The sequence below is a fragment of the Apodemus sylvaticus genome, chromosome 7, assembly GCF_947179515.1.
Source record: "Apodemus sylvaticus chromosome 7, mApoSyl1.1, whole genome shotgun sequence".
Classification (NCBI taxonomy): domain Eukaryota; kingdom Metazoa; phylum Chordata; class Mammalia; order Rodentia; family Muridae; genus Apodemus; species Apodemus sylvaticus.
The window spans coordinates 29,039,255-29,052,051 of NC_067478.1; the positions used below are offsets into that span (position 1 = coordinate 29,039,255).

Genomic DNA, 12,797 nt, shown 5'->3' on the forward strand with positions numbered 1-12,797 from the left:
TCAAATACGAGGGCAGTGTAGTATGGGTGGGAAAACACGAGCAGGCTGGGGAATAAAAGGCATAAGTGGACACAGCTGATTAGTGCATTAAAGCATCTGTGATCTAGACAGCGCCAAACAGAGGCCAGCATAGATGCCGCTGTAGTCACAAGCCGTTAATAGCTGGGACAGCAGGTCAGTACCCACACACCCAGCAGCTGCTAGGAGTTCGGAATCTTGGCGTGCACAGCAGGTGTGTAAAGCAGGGCTTCCACACGCCAGAGCTCTAATCGCCTCTTTCCTTCCTTTGAATGTCTGCACTTGGGGTTCACTATGGAAGGGAACAGTGGCGTGAGGTGAAGGAGAGAAAGCAGATTCTCTATGGCAGCTACTGTATTGAGAACAAACTTCTGGAAATTTTATGTGCAGTCACAAATAATTAAAGTGCTATGGGAGGGGTATCTGAAGAACCAGTTAAACACCCAAGGGGAGTTGGTTGTTGATAAGTTTTATTATAGATCTTACTATAGGAAACTGAGCAATTTATAAGTAATCTTTTACTAAGCATCTTATTGGATCTGTCAACAGCTCTGGGGAGTGATAGAAAATACTTTTTGTTAGATTTTGTCTTGTTTTGACAGGCATATTCAAGGATCCACAATATAAGTCCCAAGAATTTAAGGCTCTAAGCTGTGGTTTTCTTCCACCATGCAAGCTGGGGACTGCCTCAGCTCAGAGCATCACCCCACCATGCACAGTTCCACCCACCATGCACAGTACCACTCCTCCATGCACAGTACTACCCCTCCATGCACAGTACTACCCCTCCATGCAGTACCACCCACCACACACAGTACCACCCACCATGCACAGTACCACCCCTCCATGCACAACAAAATTCCTCCACCTACAGTACATATAGCTCCAGACATTGTCAGCAGTATTTTTTACACTTATTTATTTATTTTATCTATTTCTTCATATCTATTTATTTGTTCTGCAGTACTGGGAATAGAAACTGGGCCTTGTACATGATAGGCACGCACTCCATCACTGAGCTGTGTACTCTGTCCTGCTTTCTATGTGCACCAAGCTCTTGGGAACTAAGACTTTAGAAGTTTACATTATCTTAGGGGGAAATTGATACAGAAAAAAAGTTTCTTTTTTATAATTACAGTAAGAAAGACAATGTGACACACTTCAAACTGTTTACATGTCCCACAAGGGCTTGCACGGATATTTGTGGTAGTGGAAATAAGTATAGTGAGCTTACTTCACTTTACAATTAATCATTTTTACTCAGAAAAGCAAATACTTCATTTCTCAAGTTTTAAAGTCATCAGCATTGTGGACCACCTTTATTCACTGATACCTGTTAGAAATAGAACATTGGGGCCAACTCTGGACCTATGTAATGAGGCAGGACCCAGTAATTTGTATTTTACAGACTTGGATATTTAATGGAGCGATGCTAGCTGCAAAGGTAGTGAGTGATCTTAGCTGTCATTCCATTGCTCCAGAAATACACAAGAAAATAAGGCATAGAAAGATTAAGTGGCCACCTTGAATTTGCTCTATGTACTTAAAGCAGGAATTGCATGAGATCTGGGGTCTCTCAGCTTTCAAGAATGAAAAATAGCACCAGTCTATGGCACATGTCACCTAGGAGCTGGTCCAGTTAACCATGAGCAGAAAGATGTTGACTTTGGATCCAATGCCTGTTGGCATCTAATTTCAGTAAATGAATTATAATCCATGCATTTAATTTAGTCTCTGGACAGGATAATGTCACCATGAGTTTTCTAAATTCAATTAATGGGGCCCAGTAGTCGCCTGATGAGAGCCCATCCCCAGTGCTCGGGGCTCCATCGGGCAATCTGGAGTCCTAGCACATCGAGCAGCTGAAGAAAGTGAAGATGTGTGACTTACATGTCATATGGGAATTTGCCGACTCTGTTTTAAATTTCATGACATGCACAATATCACATTGCGCTTTAAGATCTTTTCCATTACAGCTCATGGTGGTTTTACCAACACACTTTAAACATGATTGCTTAATTTCTATATGTAGTTTTTCTTTCAAGCACATACACACAAATTTTTACCATAACAAACACACTGTTAATTTGTTTGCTTTAACAGTGTATTTATTTTTGACACTGTCTCCCATCCCCTTTTAACCCAATGTCTTATCTTCTCTCTCTTTCCAACTTTACAATCAAGCATACTTCCCGCCAGGTTCTCTTTGCACTAAATTCCTCTTTGTAATTATCACCCCACATTAAGCCAGTGAACCGACCCCAGGGCCTTAGCTACCCCTGGTGGTTGACATTTGTAAAGAGGCTTCTGCCAATAGCAATGAGACTCTCACAGGAGACTCTCTTGCTCACATGGGCAGCCTGGGGAAACTCAGCTTTGGAAAGAAACCAGATCTAGCCCAACAGGCAACATAAACTGTCCCCCAGGGGCTTGGGGATGGATGCTGTGGAATGAGGTTTGAGTCTCACTTGAAAAATCTCACATGAAGAGCTGAGGTAGGTGCTCTGAGGGGGTCTTTTATCAATCACATAAACTAGGTACTTATTGCTTTCCCTACTTTGGAGATATCAGAACCTATATGCAGTGAGTGATCAATAAGGCACGTGAGAAAGATGGCCCTTTCTACACCTCTTCTCAAAGGTCAGCTACCCTTCTTAAGCCAGTTGGGGAGAGGGTGGCTAAAGTCACATGTTAAATCAAATTGAAATTATGCATTAGGACATGAGATTGGAGGTGCTCATTACTGACACTGCTGGCAACTTACATACCTCAGGTTTTTATCTACCAGTGGGCAAGGCATAGCATCAGGAAAAAATTGTCACCAGAATATAAAGCATTTAATACACTCCTGCATTTTCACTTTGGGGACAGCAAGGAATAGAGGCGCAGTCCAGAGAGCTCAAGAGACAGCCGATCTACTTTAGGGATGCACAGGAGCCCAGGGGTGGCAGAACCCACAGGTCATGGATGGCCTAGTGCTTTAGTTTCTGTCTCCTGTGCCAGATGGTTGTCTCACAAACCTTCAGTTCACCGTAGTTTACCTGGCTCTAAATATACTCAAGTCATCTTTTGCTTTAGCCTTTTTGACTTTTGTTTCTGCTACTAATAACAGTATTTCCGAATTCAGTGTCTCAAGAGGAATGTGTAATTTAGCCTCATTCACCATTTTTAATCCAGTCTCCATACTGTGGGTCAGGATACATATCAGGTATCTTTGAGTTTTCTGGGGTGTTTTGTTTGTTTATTACTTTTATTTTTTTTACCATCCAGTTGTTGTCCCTTTCCAGTCTGCCCTTCCACAGTTCCTCATCCCATTCCTCCTCCCCCTGTCTCCAAGATGTCCTCCACCCCACTCCCACCCAGGCCTCCCCACTCCCCGGGGCCTCAAGAGAGCAATAGGGAAAAAACAGCAGTTGACTTGGACCTTGAATGGGACTCAGGAAGTTCAAGTACATACAATACACAAGCACAGCATAGGAGCTAGGAGTCTCTAGATACATGCAGGAGGGTATGACATTGATTTAAAATTTTTTGAATCATTTTATATACACTTTTATGCATCTTCACACAATGAGAAAAAAAATGCCTCTTAGGAAATCCTCACATCTGAACAGGAAGAGCACTAATTTATCCTTTTAATGGCTCCATGAAGTTCTATAGAAGTCTGACAATTTCTTCAATCTGTCCTCTTGAGAATGTTGTAATAAACATCCTTGTTCACAAACCATTAAAAGCTAGTGATTTTTTTTTTAACTTGTATGGATTAGACATCCAAAAATCACCTTGCTGGGTCCGGAGGGCCTATGTGTTTGAAGGTGTAATAAATGGTGCTATTTGCTTTCCAAAAGTCTCTTAATGATTTGCATTTCCAATGGAAATGTATAGAAGTTCAGTTTTCCTGCATCCCTACCAATAGCAACTGTTAGCACTGTAACTGCTGCCAAACACTGGAGGATGAAATGACAGGCTGTTGTTTTATTGTACATTTCTATGTACAATAGAATAGACTTCCCTTGAACCTGAACAACTTCTCATGTTTGTGGCCAAGTAGGTTTGATCCTTTACAGATTGCCTGGTTCTAGTCTGGGCCGGTGTTTCTGTTACTTATTGCCAGGTTATCACTGCAGACAGAGCGAGCAGTGAGCCAGCATTTGCATGTAAAGGACTTCTCTCAATATGCTGCCTGTCCACTGATTTTGTTTATAATATCATTCCCCATTTGATGATTTTTTTCTTTTCAAATAGATATTTTTAGAAATTATCTTTCCATTTTTATGATGGCCAATTTATATGCATAATTTATCAAGATGTAATTTATAAATTTCTGTGACGTTTTTACTTGATCATTATCTTTTAATTCAAGTAATTTTAATAAATACCACCTTCTAAACGTATAGCTAATAAGCTGTGCAAGTTGTATTTAGTTAATCTATCATGTTTTCATTTCTTTCAAATTCTCATTTATTCTGGGCTATGTTTCTTAATTTTTTTCTATTCTGGGCCATTGCCATTTTGATTGACTATAATGAATCTTTCTGATATTATTATATCTGGTTAGGCAAGTCCTCTTTTGCTTTTATTTGACATCACAAACCTTCAGATCATTTTATCTGAAAGTACTATATTTTCCTTGGAAGTATATTAATTTGGGAAAATGTGACATTTTATGTAACTTATTAGAATATGCTACAAGCTTATGCCCAAAATGATGGAAGTCTATAGAGAACTGGGAAAAAACAAATAACAATAACAGCAAAAGTCATGAGAAGTCTTAGGAAGAAGAAAGCCATTTGGATTTCCTGTACATAAATAGCAGGTGACTGGATGTAGGAAGAAGCGGGTAGAGAAAAGAAAGACCAAGAAACACAAACACCTAAGCTCACTGAATTTCACATTTGTGAGTTGCATTTCTTTGGAACAATCATTGCTTGGCTCTCTGTCCTGTAAAGCCTGCACAGTTAGCTAGGCACTTGGGCAAATGGTCAAGGGGCTCAGATCAGAGCATCACAACAAATTTTGGAGTTTAAATAATAGACTTGGAAAACTCCTTTACAAATCCTGGGTCAGCAGATTGCAATGCTGTTTTGCTCTAAGGTCTAAACCTTGTGCTAGACAGTTAGCTGGCATATGGCTTCTCAGCCATGGGACTGATGACCATTACACCAGGGAAGTATCTATTATGGGCTGCTGTCCTCTGTGTCATCAAAGCTTAGCAGCACCCCTGCCTCTCAATGTCAGATACCTACCCACCCCTCTTAAGAGGAGAAAAAACAAAACAAAACAAAACAAAACAAAAGACTGATCACTGTGGCTAATGGCTCCTGAAAGTAATTTATCCCAGGTAACTGGGCTAGAAAAATGTTAGCAAGTGAAAGTGATTAGCTGTAGTCATGTTGGCGATGACAGGCTGCAATGCCTAATGTCTAATTGTTGATGTTTCCAAAGGAGCTATGAGAGTTATAACACAGAAAAGCAACAAGCAGAAACAGTAGTAGTTATTTCAGAGTTTTATTATTAAATTATTATTAAATTATTAAATTTATTATTGAATTATTATTAAATAATATTATTGATTAATAATAAAGAGAACTAAAAATAAATGAAAGGAAATGTAAGGGACAAAAATTGCACTGTTGACAAGATGGAGCAGTCAGCAAAGGCACCTATCACTAGAGTTCAGTTCCTGAGATTCACAAAGGAGTAAGACAGCTCCTGTAAGTTGTCCCCTAACCTCAACATGTGTACTGTGGTATACATGCTCAGGCACACACACACACACACCATCGTCGTAGTCGTCGTCGTCATCGTTGTTGTTGTCGTCGTCGTCGTCATCCCACATCACATAACACCAGTGTCAAACAAAATTAGGAGTTAGAACAAAAAACACTGCAGAAACTAGGATGGTGTAGGAAGGGGGATCCCTGGTTACAGCTGAAGAAGCGAACCAGGTGAATGGGAAATTCAGCAGTGGAGCTCTACCAGATGGAAGAAGGAAGATTTAAAACACGAGAATACATTTAAAAATATTGAGAGACAGGAGGCAAGAAATAGGGGCATGACATCTGGATAATGGGAGTCACAGATGCAAATTAAACCCAGAATGCAAAGAGATACATACTTAAACTTCAAATATTTCAATATTTAAAGCAATAGGGGGGAAAAGTAAGTTTGAATGCACAATTTTGTATCTAAATAAATTGCTCTAATAATATGATGATATAAGTAAAATATATCCAGGCATACAAGGTTTCAAAATTTGTTATCCAAAAGCAGACATTAGCATGTTTGGAAAGAGACATCAAAAGTATCAGCACTGACATAGCTTGCTAAGGATCTTGCTATTTGAAAGCAGCCTTAAAAACATCTAGTAGCAAGTGAAAGAGAGAGTCCCTAATTAAAACTTTGTATTGTAGGATTGCCCTCTTCATTTGTTTACAGTGACAGTTACACTTTTTGATATTAAAACTAAATCCAAGTATCTGCAGATTTTGTAGATCTTGTATTCACCTTCTAGATATTATGTGGCTATTGTGGGAGGCAGTTCTTGGGCTTGAACCTGGAGCTTCATGCACACTAGGCAAGCGTTATATCTTCAGCACTGTTCATTTTTCATTTGGAGATGGTGTCTCACCAAGGTGCACAAGTTGGTCTTGAGCTCCCTTTGTGGGCCAGGCTGGCCTTAAATTTGTGAGCCATCTTCTTTAGCCTCCAGTGTAGGTGGGATGACAGGCTTCTATCATCAGGCCCAGCTAAAAAAATATTTAATGCTAGCAGGTGTTGCATATTTATCTTATATCCAAGCATCTTACAAATTGTTATATTTAAGGTAATAGTTGTTTTATATAGTAAAATGTTAACAAAAAATGGTAGCGTTTTTTTTTTTTCTTGACTTCTACTATACATGACTTTTGCCCTATACCTCTCCCCCATTTCAATCTTTGGACCACTATGCCAGGATTTTATATCTGTCCCTCCAGATCCTAATGCATATCTATCTATCTATCTATCTATCTATCTATCTATCTATCTATCACTTTGCTCTCTGCCAGAGAACACTGACCACGTGATGACAACTGTAAGTCTCCTGGCTCTGGTTTCCCATTGTCTGTCCAATGGGGAGTCTACAGAAAGGTCAAAGGGAAGGTAGAAAGGGAGACATTGATGTTACGTTTTGATTTTCACTGCAGTATTACTTGGAGCTAACAGTATCATGGGTAGAAGTTTCCACTACAGTAATAAGACTCCACAAGCTTCCTCCCATTTGGCTCACTGGGTCACTTTCTCCTCTAGCCATGGACCCAGGAGTAAGAGCTGTTGATAATCCAACGCATTAGAGTTCTATCTTGTTCCTTATATTTCTTTTATTTCCCATTGCTTTCAAGAAAGTTGGCTGCACATAGAGCTTGGAATTACCCAGTTTCAAGCAGTTAAGATGATTATATCTAGTATTAGATTGTGGTAAATGCTTTGAGTTACAATAAAATTATTTTAATTCATGTTTTAAACCTCTAATTCATCTTTAATGTTGCTGCATGGTTTCAAATGCCTTTATCTCATTAATAGGCACAATAATGTGTCTTGTTTACTACTGAAGTTGGTAGATTTTATAAGGACTGCCACTCTTATATCCATAGAGTATTAATCTTAGTTAATGAGTTTTGTGGATCTGGAGACTGAACCCAGGGCCTTGCTCGTGATGGGCAAGTGTTTTATCTCTGAACCGTATATCCAGTCCACTTAACATTATGTAGTAGTTGCCTTGGAATTTTTACTACTAACATTCTAGCTTTTATTTTCAAATGTTTTATTTTGAGCTCTAGTATTTTCAAGTCTGAGTAGGGTGGGTGGCAACTTTCTGCTGTGGCTCTTTTTCAGTCGTTTGATTTCAGCACCATGCCATCTTTAAATAAACCAGAGGCTTTCACGTTTCCACACAGCTCATGATAGTTAAGTCTTGTTCGAGTTCTTTGTTTTTAAATTGAGCTGTAGTTCAGCTATGAAACCACAGTACCACAGTACCTTTTCAATGGTAGGTATTTCACCATCTTCCAAGCCTTTTGTTCCAGAGTTTTACTTGTTACCAGAGAAATTTATTGTAATTATGATCATAGTTAAAGTTTTTTCCACATTGCCTGGAATATTATTTTGAACGTTGTGCTGTCTGAAGTTCTGACTCCTGCACACTAGGTGATGCTTGTTACCCATCTATTCTGTGTCTCTGGAGATGCCCACACATTACATCTCTCCTTACAGCTGCTCACTGAGTTAGTTCATCTTGGACATCATCAATGTTTGTTTTCTATTGCTTTTTTTATTTTCTTATTTCATTATTTATTGTTCATCTGTCTTTATTAATTACCCCCTTTCTGTAAATTACTTAGTTTGATTTTTCTTTATCTAGTCTCCTATGTTAAGTTCTATATTTCTTTATAGTTGCAGTTTCTTCTTCAATAACAAATATATTTCATGCCACAAAATTTCATCCGAGTGTCTATTGGGTATGGCTCCAATGCTCCCTTTGCTTTATATCCTAGACATGAAATACTTCCCTCTTGATTTCTTCTAATGCGTCAAAAGAATTCTATTATCTCTTTTGAGTTTTAGGCAACTTGATGAGAGAGTATTGCTAGCAAATTCTTTATTCTTGTTAGAATCTGCTGATGTTCCTTTGTGGCAAAATACACAGCCAAGTTTTGAAATTTTTTGTTGATTAACAAAAAAGCAGTTTTTCATTAGGGAGGTAGAGACCTATTAAATATCTCATATATCATGTTGATTAGTTACATTATTCAATCCATTACTTTTTATTTCTCTATTATAGTTAATTCTAAAAGAGTTTATTGAGGGCACCCAGCATAATTACCCTTTAATCAAATTCTTCCTGCTTTCCTGAATTTGTAAACATATATTTAGCAACTACCATACCACATGCTTTTTTCTTCTAATACCAAAATGTTATACCAAATATTATATAAAAGAAGATCAGTGCTGTCCTGGCTTCATTTTCCTTGAGGTGGTAACATATCCAGACAAAATGTACCTTCAGGCAGAGGACTAAATTTTAGCTCACAATTCCAGGTATGTAGTGCATTACTGTGGGGAAGTCTAAGTCCAAGAACTGGAGGCATCTGGTCACGTCACACACACACACACACACACACACACACACACACACAAAGAACAGTTATCGACTGCCTGGGTGGATTGTAGGTTATGTCAAATTGACAATTAAAGGTACTCATTACAAATGACTTTTTTTTTTCTTTTATATTTGTATGTGGTTGCTTTACCTAGTGTTCTCTTCTTTGTAATTTTGGATTGCTGCCTGGATATGCAGTTTAGGATTTCTCATCAATACTGCCTGAAACTGGATGGGTTCAAATGGATTTAATTGGATGGTTTGAGTCTTTAATGAGCACAGAAAAATAATACTTAATTTGTTTGATTAAAAAAAAAACCAAACACTACTCTGTCTCTCACATTTCTTATATGTGATATCTCTTGACTTAGTCATCCAGTTTCTGGTTTTATCTTCCTGATATAAATACTTTAAAATGTTATTTTATGGGGTTATGGCTCAAGGGTTAAGAGTGCTTGCTTCACTCTTCAGCAAGCCTGAGGCTACTTCAACACACTTATAATGGACACATCACAACTGCCTGTAATTCCAACCCCATTGGATCTGATGCTCTCTTCTGGAAGAAGCACAGTAGGCATTGCTTAAGCAGTGTGGCTAGCTCTCAGGCACCAGATGGAAGCCACCAGCCTACGAGGTCAAGTTCACTAACATCGGATCAACATCAACCTCTGCCCTCTTCCTATCATGGAGGTCCAAAGTGCACAGGTTTACAACACACATTTTTTTCTTACATTTATGACTTTCTAGTTCCCATGGGAAACCTCTTGTACAGCAACTATAGATATCTACATCTTCACACTATTCACAATACAGAAAGCTCCTTGTGTAGGAACAACATAGAGCTCATGCTTTTGCTAAAACTCAGGGACATCCTAGGAACCAAGAGCTTAGAAAAGTCAGACAAATAACAAACGGAGCAACAGAATGTAGAGGAAGCAGACTAAGGTTGCTGTTCTCCCAGAACCCACTGTCTACCCCCCAGGAACCCTCTAAACTAATCACGATACTGTTTTAGTTATTTTTCTTTTACCTGGGACAACATATGTCACACAACCAACATTTTGTTGTCTACTTAGGCTCACAGTTCAAGGCTCAATCTATCATGGCAGGGAAGTCATGATGGCAGAAGCATGAAGCAGCTGGTGACATCGTATACAGTCAAGGAGTGGAGAAAGGCAGATGCCGATGCTTGGCTGGCCCTCTCTTTATTCAGTCTAGGATCCATGGAGGTGTCACACAATCAAGAAAGTCTTCCCAGTCCAGCTGGAAACACCCTCCAACTCAAAGGTACACACAAAGGTATTTTCAAGGTGATTCTACATTTTCTTATAAATATGAACAATGTTTTAAATACAGGCTCTCATGTGGTAGCCCAGGTCACACTGGGGACTTGCTAAGTAGTCCAGGTTGCTCATGGATCCTCAGACCATCCTGTCTCTTGGCCCCCAAGTGATAGATTATTCTGCTCTTCCAGTTAGTAATGCTAACTTGGCAAATGATTGTTGTAGAGCCAAATTACCCATCTTTAAACCTTTGTGTGTTCTCTGTAAGTAAAAATGCGAGATTACACCATTCTTGAAATCTCTTTTTTAGAAAAGCATCCTATAATAAAATAATAATTTTATTATTTTAAATTATTTCTAAAAGCAATGAGCACATATTGTCTGGATTCTTGATCAAAGAAAGCAGCAATAGTAAGCTATATGAGGCAGTTTGGGACATTTTAACCTAATTGCATATTGCTGATATTTAAGAATTGCATTAGTATTAAATTATTACCACAGCAAACTGAAACTTTAGTATCCTAAAAGAACACAAAGTTAGCATCTTATAACTCAATACAAATCACAGTAGGATAAAATTAAAGCAGGGCTGCAATCCTGCTGGTGTTTTGAATGTAAATTGTCTTTTATAATCTTGGGGATTTGAACCCTAGGTCTCTACCTCACGGTACTGTGTGGAAGACTGTTGTGGGAGACAGAGCCTCCCTGATGGAAGCAGATAACCTGAGCAGGGCTTCAGAGTTTATAGCAAGGCCCCACTTCCAGTCCCATAGGATTGATGATATGTGACCTCACACTCCTGCTTCCCTACCATGACAGAGTATGAGACAAAATAAGTCCAAGCTTCCTTCAGATGTCTTTGCCAGGTGTTTCATCAGAGTCACAGAAAAGTAACACAAGGCTTCAGGAGACAATCAGCTTCCTTGACCATTCCAGCTGGCAGTACCCACCTACATCCCTTGGATGGCCACACCCTTCCTCCAACTTCAGTAGCCACATTGTATCTTCCTAGGCCTTCTTTTCACACTCATCTTCTCCAATCAAAGCCAGGGAGGGGGCTCCAATTTGTAAAGTCCCACGTCTTGAGACAGGATAATTTCCTCAACTTAACTTCATCATATATTCAAAGTCTCTTGAGTCAAGAAAGTTAATGCAATTGTGTTAATAGGTGTTAGTAGTTACTAGGGCTTTGCAGGGCCATTACTTCACCTACCACAAGCATTGCTGTTAGTATTTTAGGTGCAATGGTGTCTGTGTAGTTAAATTTAATACATGTTTACAATAGAAGTTTGTTTATGGATTGTTCATTTGAACAAGAAGCCAGATGATGTTTGTATAATCCTTTTTGATATATAAGGAATGACTTGGAATAAGTACAGAACATAGATTCGTTGTAGGAATAATTATAGATAAAGATTTTGAAGAAAAGGTAGAATACACACACACACACACACACACATATATATATACCATTGTGTCAGTCCTAACGTACCCAGACCATAAGGAACTGTGGGAGATAAGCCTGTGGGGGAAGCTAGCCATCACTTAGAGAACTGCATATTGAGAGAAACAGTAGTACAGCAGGGAGCACACTGTCCAGCCCAGAATGAACTTCCTCCTATAGAAGTGACCTCATCTCTTCAACAGCTCAAAAGACACAGTGTCAGGGGGCATGGCTCTGTATTAACAAAGAAGGTGGGGGGTATGCCACCTGTGGATCGCACTTGGGTTCTGATTACAGACAGAACAAACAATCTGATTATCTATCTGAACGTGAACAGATTACTTGGCGATAGTAGTGGCTCCTCAATCTCTTGGGAAGTTTCTGTGAGGTTTTGAAAGTTCTTGCAAGATAAAGGCTCTTGCTCATGCTTGCAGATGATTCTAGATCCTTAGGGGTAAAATGATACTATCTAATTTTAATGACAAGGCCTAAATTTAATTTTAAGAACCATTATCTTCTATCTATCTGAAGGAACAGAAGTAAAAGTGTTCTTTGTTCCTTAAAGTAAAATCAACACATTTTACACATAACGCTTCCTACTTCAACCATGCAGTCCTCAAAGGAAAGCAGCCATCCAGGGTACAGCCCACTAAGGATGAAGAATTCAGCACTAATGCCAGAAAGCCAAACACAAACGTGCACATCTTATTACAGTGACGGAAACATGACATCTGCATTCAGTGTCACTGTAAGATAATGACACCTATTAAAACATGTATCAGTGGGGCTGGAGAGATGACTCAGTGGTTAAAAGCACTGACTGCTCTTCCAGAGGTCCTGACTTCAATTCCCAGCAACCACATGGTGGCTTACAAACACCTGTAATGGGATCGTGTGCCCTTTTCTGGTGTGC

At 39.1% G+C, this 12,797-nt stretch overlaps 1 protein-coding gene across 1 annotated transcript in view; it reads right to left on the reverse strand.

Moving 5' to 3' along the window:
• Window positions 1–12,797, reverse strand: part of Slc9a9 (solute carrier family 9 member A9) — a 576,880-nt gene that overhangs the window by 404,330 nt on the left and 159,753 nt on the right. The gene's annotated exons all lie outside the window — the stretch shown is intronic.